The sequence below is a fragment of the Cibotium barometz genome, chromosome 18 (assembly GCF_041138505.1).
Source record: "Cibotium barometz isolate CiBa-2024 chromosome 18, ASM4113850v1, whole genome shotgun sequence".
NCBI lineage: Eukaryota > Viridiplantae > Streptophyta > Polypodiopsida > Cyatheales > Cibotiaceae > Cibotium > Cibotium barometz.
Genome location: NC_141063.1, coordinates 59,533,134 through 59,544,129, shown reverse-complemented (window position 1 = coordinate 59,544,129; position 10,996 = coordinate 59,533,134).

The following is a 10,996-nucleotide window of genomic DNA, read 5'->3' as shown; positions in this document are numbered from 1 at the left end:
ACATCTTATTCACATCTCATCACATTCACATCCACATCCATTTACATCTCATCACATTCACATCCACATCCATTTACATCACATCACATCTCATCACATCCACTCACATCTCATCACATCACATTCACATCTTATCACATTCCACTTTTAGTACCATATTCTACTCTCGATATACTGATAGGACTTTTCTAAGTTTCTACTAATTGTTTGGCCTAGTTTAAAGGCACTTTTTCTCGATCCCATTGAATCTACCTATCAGAGTGTTGTTGAAGGTTTAAAAAGGGAAAATAAACCTTATCAGAATTAAATAGTAAAAACTTAGAAAGAGCATTTACGTATTGTATTTTTATTCCTTAAGCTTCCTTAATGAGAACTAATTCTAAACTTCTGTTTACTCACTGGATCCTCGATCCTCCCAGGGATTCCAGATTCTCTTTTTTGAATAAGAATTATCCAAGTTTTCTCGATGGATATTTTCATATTCTTTCTCAAATTTCTCAAGTAAAATATATTCAATATTCTTCTTTTTGAGTAAAAGATTCATGGGATCTAAAAAAACTAATCCTACCCATATTTCCCAATAAAAATAATAATATTCAAAATTTCACTTTTGATAAGTACTCATAATTTGAATTATGCCAAAAATTTCTCTTTTACCATTTAATTTCTTGAATCTCAAATATCATAGAAATTCCTCTTTTTGCATAAAAATAAATTTACCAAAATTTTCTCTTTTCTTTTAATTAAATATTTATGCATAAATACTAAAAGTTTATTTCCCATGAATATGATGAAAATCATTCTTTTTGCATAGGATGTCCAATCCTTGAATATGGTAGGAAGTCCTCTTTTAGCATTATGCATAAAAATAAGATATGTATTATTTTTTAAAAATTTTACCATAGCTTCGCTCTGCTGTTATACTGATAATTCTCATTTTTTCCTAAAAGAGTAAAAGCTTGTAATGAAAATATGATAGTAGTTCCTCTTTTATACTTAAAATCAAACTATGAATTTAAATCATAATTTTAATCATAATTATAAACATAACTATGAATATCCCACTAGATTAAGCTAATTTCAACACTTCTCTTTTCCCAAATTGTTAGGATAATCCATTTCTCATTTAGAATGAATTAAAGTAGTTTTTAACTACTCATAAATAATCTAAAAGAAACAACCATTATTTTAATAGCACAAAATCATGAAAATATCGTTTTCTTAATCTCTAGCTTATCAAGCCTAGAGTTTAGCTTTGAATTAAGAGACTATCATTGAAAAGCACCCTTTTCCACGGGATTTAGCCATAAAGATGGCTATTCTTTTAGAGAGAGAGAGAGAGAGAGAGAGAGAGATTTACTTAAAGAAAGCATTACAATTTAAGCATAAAGGCTAACTTAATGCTAAATAAACGTTAAGAAACTTAGGAAAATCTTGATTTGAATTAAAACAACCATTTTGAAAGCTTTTCAAGCTTGAGAGGGGTTGAGAAGAAGAAAGTTATTGAGAAAATTAGAAAAAACCATAAAAAATCGATTTTACCTCCAAGTTTGGCTTGATTCTCTAATTGCAACACTGAAGCCCCCGACCAATCAATTGGTCCACCAAGAGGAGAAGAGCAACTCCAAGAGTTGTTGTAGAGAGAGAGAGCTCCAAGCTCCCAAGAGAGAGGAAAATTTAAGGGATAATAGAAAATATGATCATTTTGATATAATACTGGCATGGTATAGCTTCAATATCCAATTACAAATGACTGAGGGTCTATTTATAGGTGAGGGAGGCCACTAACCAAGTCCAACTGGGTTCTAGAATTTTTCAGGTTCAGTTTGACTCAATTTGGATAAGATTTGGACCAGTTTGGCTCCCTTTTTATTTGGTTTGATCCAGGAGAGAGGAGAGATATAAATATCACAGTTTTTTTGAATTAAAAACCCTTCCACACATGTGAAAGAGGTGCCTACCTCAAGAGTCCCCCTTTCCTTACCAAGGTGTCAAAAATGCATCATTTCTCCAACATATCTCATTTTTTTAGTAATATCTCATAATTTTTAACTAATAAACCTTGTACTCAGTCAACTCTTCATCTTATGTGAGCATTTACTCATTTTTGGGTATTTTCTTTTATTCTTTGGATTTATCTCATCCCAACACTTGGATTAATCCAATTGTCCCATTGGAACGTGAATTGGACCATAATCCAAAAATTTCTGAAAATGTAGACCCTTAGGCTAAGGTCTCCTATACCATTTTCAATTAATTCCTAATGCACATTGGAAAGTTCATTTTGAACTTCTGTTTTAGAGGAATCCATTTTAGACACTAGAAGAATTTTTGTATCCAAAGATATCTCAATTTTGAATTATCTCTCTCTCTAGACATTTTCTCTCTCTAGGCCAAAACAGGGTAAAACAAGATCTTTTGTCTATTTCACAGAGGGGAATAATTACAAGAATAGAAGGGGAGGTTCGTACACCCTTACACCTCAAAAGCTGGAGGGAGAAATCTTACATCCTACCCCACTTAAAAACGCGAGATGTCCTCATCTCGAATAATTACAAGAATAGAAGGGGAGGTTCGTACACCCTTACACCTCAAAAGCTGGAGGGAAGAATCTTACATCCTACCCCACTTAAAAACGCAAGATGTCCTCATCTCGTAGGTGGAGGATAATCTATGTCTGGGCGTTCCGATCCAGACAGTTTGTCTCACAGTGGTTTCTCCATACCACTCTGACTGTTTCCACTATCTTTAGCCTTGCAAGAGCCATTTTACTCTTCTCATTGTACCCAGTGACATCGAAGTATTCTTCCATTGCTTCGATCCACTTCTCCACAGCCTCACCCAAGTTTTCCCCCTCACCCTTGAAAGGTCCAGGCTACGATCTATGAAGACTTTTATGAACATCCGAGTCGAGCTCTTCCTCATCGAGTTGGGGGTTAACATTCCTACCACGATGACCTCGATCCATTATCCTATCAATACGAAAATTCTTGTTAAGTCCTTTTTTTTCATATTAACCAAGCTGCTCAGGTGAAAAGACCACTTTATTTATAATTCAAATCTGACTTTAAATCCAACTGATTCTGGGGTTCTTTATAGTTTGGTCAGCCCCCCACAAAATCCTGGGATAAAGATCCCTTCTACAAGAAGAACATACAGAACTCATTACCAGAGAATAATTCATTCATATTCTTATTAATAATGGTCCATCAAACCGAAAATTCCATCTGAACGTTCCTCCATGGGAGTTTCAATTGTGCAGGTTCTCAATTTTTCAATCCTTACTGGGTCAAAGGACAAAGAGCAACAATTTGTCAACACAATCCACTAATCTCATAGTGATTTGCTGAAGTCATAATCGTCATTCCAGTTACTAACATCATCACTGGGATTCATCCCATTCATCCTCATTGTGGCTTTGTTCAACTTATCTTCTTTTAAACGAGAATTCAAAAATCATCATCTTTTAATCAAAATCCAAATCAACTCATCAATTCTCAACCAGAATTCTAAAATCATATCAACCAGCATTCGAATTCATCATCCGGATAGCATTTTTGCTTATAATTTCAAGGTCTTAGATTTACTCGCATATATTGCCAGTAATGTTGAGCAAACGTGGTGCTCATGCTAGATCAAGTGTGTGAAGGAAAAGAACTCACAAAATACAAGAACAATATCTTGCTTATTTAGTTGTTTATGAATACAACTAGGCCTTGCTCCATACAAAATGCCTCCTAGCTCCACCTTTAAATAGGTGAGCTAGTGGACCTTAAGTCCCTTCACACACACACCCTTCTCATCCCCTTCTATATAACCTTAGTCTCTTAATTACCCCCCTCAATACCAACTATAAAAGAATTGGAATAGGTGGTATTGGACATAGGTTGCCTTTATAACATTAGGCATACAAGGATGTCATGGTGGTGTGGTTATCTAGGATTTACAAATATGTTCCTAGAGCCTTAGGCTGATACAATGATGCCATCTAAGTCTTTATTTGATGTCGATGAAGATGTACACCTCAATGATGGTGCACCCCACTCTTTGTGCTTGCTTGACTTCTTGTAGTTGACATGCTTTAGACATACATGCCATTACTTCCACATGCTTTCCACCTTGACCATTCTCACACAATGATCAAAACAAGGCTGCCACCCTTGCTTAAGTGGTTTGCTTATAGATGTTCCTTCAACATGCTTGATGCTTCCTTGAATACCATACCTCCTCCGTAGGCAATGAGGGCCTTCCTTCTTAGAGTAATGGTTATGAGGTAGATTTATATGGGAAAGGGAAAGGGACGTCTTACCACTTGCCTTATGGATTGGTCAAGGGCAGTGTCTACTCCACAATTACAACAACTTTTGTGCATGTTGGTTACATAATACCCATTAGGGTTTGAAGATACAAGCTTAATGAGAGTGAGTAAGTGGTTGAGGTAAATGCTCAAACCAATAAGGTACATCATCCTTGGCTTAAGAAGGAGAGGGCATGGCTCATAATGTTGCCAATGCCTCTTACAAAGAAAATGACAAGAGATGTTTAAAATCATGACAAACAACACGATAGAGCACTTAGTGATGCTATGCTCAACCTTACAACTCATCTTAGACGATGAAAATGTTGAATATGCAGCGGAATAACATGCCTTGGGCTTCGAAAATGAGAGCATATGGCTTATGACATGCCTATGCCTCTTACAAACAAGAGCCTCAAGGGTGATACACAACAACTTTAAACCACTCAAAAATCTGAGTTTGTTGATGAAAAAACCAGAAATCTTCAACCTCTTTGGCTTATGGGATGAAGACAATGGTTCATGGTTGCACCATTTCTCCTTGGAAGAACCGGGTTAACGATGAAGACTTGTAATGTGGCACTTATGGTGTGTGCCCGGCCTCCAATGTTGATGAAGAAGAGCCTCCTTAGTGTTAAAGGCCTCCTCCTTTGATGGTTAAGACCACATTAGTGTTAAGCAACACTTTGTTTGGTGATTAAGATCACCATTAGTGTTTAAAAAACACAATTAGTGCTTAAAAGCACATTTTTAGTGTCTAATGACACTTATTTTGGTGATTAGATTCACCATTAGTATTTAATAACACTTTTAGTGTTTAAAAACACTTTATAATAACTTTCCTTTGCTAAATTAAAAGCTTCATTAGTGTTAATCAACACTATTAGTGCTCATAAGCACACTTTGAAAAGCTTTGAAAGCTTGAAGGTGATGTTGATGATGGAGCTTGATGAGAATGAGGCTTATGGATACCTCATGTGGTTGACCACCACTTCAAACTTAAGAGAAGAATCAGCAACAATCATTCACAACATCACTTGGGTGATTAGAGCAAGGAGGGAAGGATTTGAGCAAGAAAAAAAAACAAGTTGAAGCTTTAATGGAAAAGCTTGCATGGAGTGAGGAGAGGCGACTGGTTTTTTCCTTGTAGCCGGCGCGTCAGTCATCCAAATGAGCTCAAACTTAAGCTGTAGATAGGAGATGAGTGGGCTTCAAAAGCCCTCAAGTCCCATAGCCTATAATGGCTCACAAGAGGAGTATATGGCTATACGGATTGCTGCGCTGCAGGAAAATGGTGCCGGTCTGCAATGCCGCTGATGACACGGAAACGGTAAAGCTGTTTACGCCTTTATAGAGTGCCACACTTCCACACACGCATACAAACACACCAGAACACCAGACCCAAGAGCATGAACAAGACTTATATTTCAGAACAGGGCTTCGTCTTTACAGAGATGGATATCCAGGATATCCTCAGAATCATCCTTATCAAGCATCCACTCACACAATCAGCCTACTCCAGCTCCTGGTCGCTCCCAATCCGTTCACTCTTGCTTCTCTGCAGCCGACCTCTTCGTTCTCTGCTCTGCACCTCAGCTGAAGACCACTCTCTCCTACACCACCAGCACACTGCCAGTTCCCCAAAGCAAAACCACGGCTACACCTTTGAACCTCCCTCTCTCTGGTCGCTAACCACACCTCACCAGAGAAGCATCCCTCCAATCGTTGTCAACACTTGCAGCCAGCCCAAGCCACAGCACCAAAGCGGCTCCCTCTGCATCCCCCAGGCGGCCTTCCTTCCAGTCGGACCACCAGTCACCACAGCAGCCTCCAACACTGCCTTTCTCTGTCACCAGCAGTTGCCTTCGCCGGCGCCAAGGCACCTTGCCTTCCACTCTTTGCTTTCAAAGGTGACCACCTTCACGTTGGCACCACTCCTTTGCTTCAGCTACTACACACCCAAAAACGTATGAGCCTGCCAGTCGCCTCCCTGTTGCCAGTAGCTGCAGCCAACCCCTAGCCCAAGCAAACCTTCTCCCCTGCACATCCAGCCCCTCGCCAGGCAACTCCTCTGGCGGACCAAAACCAAAACCAACCCACCTCTGGTCCTCGCGTGCACACTACAGGTGGCTCGCGGCTCTCTTTTCTCTGGTTGCACCAGCCACCGCCTACACGACCACCACTACTCTTCGCTTCCTCTGCTTTGTCGCTTACCAGTCGGCAGCTGCAGCAACACCCAACGCAATACCCTTTTCCTTCTTTTTCCAGAGGCAACTCTTTCCTCAATCGCCAGCAACGGTCTCCTCTACGTCCCGCTTCTCTGCTTCAAAAGCAACGAGTCAAGGCTGCCTTCCAGCCGGTAGCCCTCTCACCTTTGATGGGCTAGCAGCCACTGCTAGCCCATCAAAAACTAGGGACCCTGCCCCCACTCCTGTCCTCTGTGATGGCTCCCCAGCCACCGCTACTCCTCGGCAACCTTGGTTTTGTCGCCTGCATGATCCTTTTCCTAGAACCCACCAGCTGTCTTCTACCTTTTTCTGGAAGGATTTGCCCTACGCAACCTCTCCAACCATGTACACGTACATCACCTTCCATATATGGACCTTAAAGATTTAGCTGATACACACATTTTATTGGGCATCCCAACAATTAATCTCCTCCATGCTCACCTTTGAATGCAACTTACAACACAAGTCCCGATTTTATTTTGAGGGCGCGCACCCATATAGAGCGACCAAATAACTGACACCACCTCCAGCAGACTACGCTTCGGACAAGCTTGTGCTTCTAGAATTTCATCATTTCTCTTGCGTATACACTTCCATTAAAACCAAAAGCCTGACTGCCACATCCACGACGCCCACACTGAGTCAATGGGTGCTCCCATGACTTTACCACAACACGAACAACACTCATGTACACATGTACAAGTTGAGTTTGAGGTTCCCAAAAAACTACATACATATTTAGAAACCCCCTATTTTCTGCTGAGACATTTATGTCCAGCAGCTGTACAAACAGAAACCATTTATCCCCTTGGATCAAACAGAAACCTCGGTGCATCTACCTTCCAATCCTTCAAGCATTTTCCTCATGCTGAGCATCAACATGTGGTGTGTCCACCATCAACATGTGGTGTGTCCACCATAAACCCATTTTCCTTCAGCCCATCAACATCAAACACAGCAACTTCATGCATTGTAGACTCATCATTGTCACTTCCCTGTAGTTTCTCCAGCTTCAAGACCATTGGTGATCTTTCAAGATTCTCCACATCTTGCACAGGCATCCCTACCAAGTCTAAGCTCCCCAAACTCCCAGGAAAAGCATCTTGGTCCCCCTGACCAACAACAATAGCCTCACATGCATTCTCACTACTCACAACCGACTCATTCTCTTGGGCATGACAAGGAACACACACCTTATGATCAGCAACCGCACCTGCAAAATCTATCACACCATCATCCAAAATAGCATCCAACTCATCATCAGTCACACCATCACTCTCTTCCTGCTGCACAACTGGCATGCAAGTAATCTTCTCCAAGGAAGCCAATTCCAATAGATCATCCAATGCATTATCAAGAACACAGTTCAGCTCATCATCCTCATTCTCACAAGTTGCAATATCGAACTCATCACCCGGATCATCCACTTGTACTACATCCATAGCATCTTCATTAGTGACATTTTGATCATCACACTCCACCTTGACTGGCTGAAATACTGGCACCTGCAAGTCATTACTCATTTTTGAATCAAAGAGATCATCCAAGTCATATCCATACTCAAACACATCAGGCTCCTCAGCATTCGCATCACTTTCACAATCCACAGCATTAGCATCACTTTCACAATCCATAGCACCATCAATTCTTCCATCCTCCTCCTCTTCATCTTCTAAAAGCTCTTCAAGGCTGATTCCCGAAATCTCATCCTTCTTCATTTCTAACAGGTTAATCTGTCCCATATCCTGCTCTGCAAATGTGACCTTATGGGCTTCACAAACATTGGGCTGAATTGCATCCTTCACCTGCATATTAGGGCCAATCACCCTATCACTCATTCCCAAAGACAATTGATATACACCACCATTAGCTTTGGCTGGTCTCTCACATTGCGGACTGATATGACCCCACTCACCATAATTCCAGCATTGCACATCACTCGGATACCCTCTCCCTCTTCCAATATCTGCTGAATTTCCTTCAGAACCAGATGATGCATCAGTCTTCCTTCCCATAACACCTATGCCTCTTCCTCTTCCTGCAGACTCTATCCAATTCACGCTTAAAGACTTCATGAGCTCCACTGCTTCATGAACCTCCCTCTTCAAAGAATCCTCCTGTTTAGGAGCAACAGCAGCTTTTCTTCCAAGATGCATACTCTTAATCTCTGGCATCTTCACAAACCTCTTTGGCTCTTCCTGTATTCCCAACTGCCTCAGACGCTTCACCTTCCACTCCTTCTCACGAGCAACTCTGACAGCCTCCTCAAAGCTATCCAGGTTCTTCAGCTCCACCTTCAGAGGGAGGGTTGGCTCCAGACCAGCCACAAACCGCTCCCTCTTTATCATCTGCGGGGGTACTTCAGGAATCAAAGCCTCACACCATAGACTCCACAGTCTACCAAACTCAATCAAATACTGATCCACATCCTGACTTCCCTTCTGCCGAATGTTACACAACTTTTTCCACACTTCATTCGGACTCTTCACATGGACAAACTGTGCCAAAATACCTGCTCTGACTACATGATACTCAGGATCATGTTGATGAACATTCATGTGTGCAGTCACAAACATCCATAGCCATGCTTTTGCATCACCTTGTAAGCAATAAGTCAAAATCTGAGAGAGGATCTCCAGGGTTGCCCTGTCTTTCATCAAGGCTGTAAATTCCATCTTCTCCAGAAACTTGGTTGCATTTTCCTGTGGCAATCCCCAATACTCCGGAAAATCCTGAGCCATTTCTTTAATCTTTCTTCACACAAACCTCTGTTCTCTTTCACAGACCAGAAGGAAATTTCTTCCTCTGTGGAGGCACCAAAAAGTGATGACACGGAAGCGGTAAAGCTGTTTACGCCTTTATAGAGTGCCACACTTCCACACACGCATACAAACACACCAGAACACTAGACCCAAGAGCATGAACAAGACTTATATTTCAGAATAGGGCTGTCTTTACAGAGCTGGATATCCAGGATATCCTCAGAATCATCCTTATCAAGCATCCACTCACACAATCAGCCTACTCCAGCTCCTGGTCGCTCCCAATCCATTCACTCTTGCTTCTCTGCAGCCGACCTCTTCGTTCTCTGCTCTGCACCTCAGCTGAAGACCACTCTCTCCTACACCACCAGCACACTGCCAGTTCCCCAAAGGAAGCAAAACCACAGCTACACCTTTGAACCTCCCTCTCTCTGGTCGCTAACCACACCTCACCAGAGAAACATCCCTCCAATCGCTGTCAACACCTGCAGCCAGCCCAACATCCAGCCCAAGCCACAGCACCAAAGCGGCTCCCTCTGCATCCCCCAGGCGGCCTTCCTTCCGGTCGGCGGACCACCAATCACCACAGCAGTCTCCAACGCTACCTTTCTCTGTCTCACCAGCAGCAGCAATTGCCTTCGCCGGCGCCAAGGCACCTTGCCCTCCACTCTCTGCTTTCAAAGGTGACCACCTTCACGTTGGCACCACTCCTTTGCTTCAGCTACTACACACCCAAAAATGTCTGAGCCTGTCAGTCGCCTCCCTGTTGCTAGTAGCTGCAGCCAACACCTAGCCCAAGCAAACCTTCTTCCCTGCGCATCCAGCCCCTCGCCAGGCAACTCCTCTGGCAGACCAAAACCAAAACCAACCCACCTCTGGTCCTCGCGTGCGCACTACAGGTGGCTGGCGGCTCTCTTTTCTTTGGTTGCACCAGCCACCGCCTACACGACCACCACTACTCTTCGCTTCCTCTGCTTCGTCGCTTACCAGTCGGCAGCTGCTGCATCAACACCCAACGCAATACCCTTTTCCTTCTTTTTCCAGAGGCAGCTCTTTCCTCAGTCGCCAGCAAAACGGTCTCCTCTATGTCCCGCTTCTCTGCTTCAAAAGAAACGAGTCAAGGCCGCCTTCCAACTGGCAGCCCTCTCACCTATCATCGCCTCTGCAGCCACTGCTAGCCCATCAAAAACTAGGGACCCTGCCCCCACTCCTGTCCTCTGTGATGGCTGCTGCTCCTCGGCGACCTTGGTTTTGTCGCCTGCACGCTCCTTTTCCTAGAACCCGCCAGCTGCCTTCTACCTTTTTCTGGAAGGATTTGCCCTGCGCCACCTCTCCAACCATGCACACGTACATCACCTTCCATATATGAACCTTAAAGATTTAGCTGATACACACATTTTATTGGGCATCCCAATAATTAATCTCCTCCATGCTTCCATGCTCACCTTTGAATGCAACTTACAACACAAGTCCCGATTTTATTTTGAGGGCGCGCACCCATATAGAGCGACCAAATAACTGACACCACCTCCAGCAGACTACGCTTCGGACAAGCTTGTGCTTCCAGAATTTAATCATTTCTCTTGCGTATACACTTCCATTAAAACCAAAAGCCTGACTGCCGCATCCACGACGCCCACACTGAGTCAATGGGTGCTCCCATGACTTTACCACAACACGAACAACACTCATGTACACATGTACAAGTT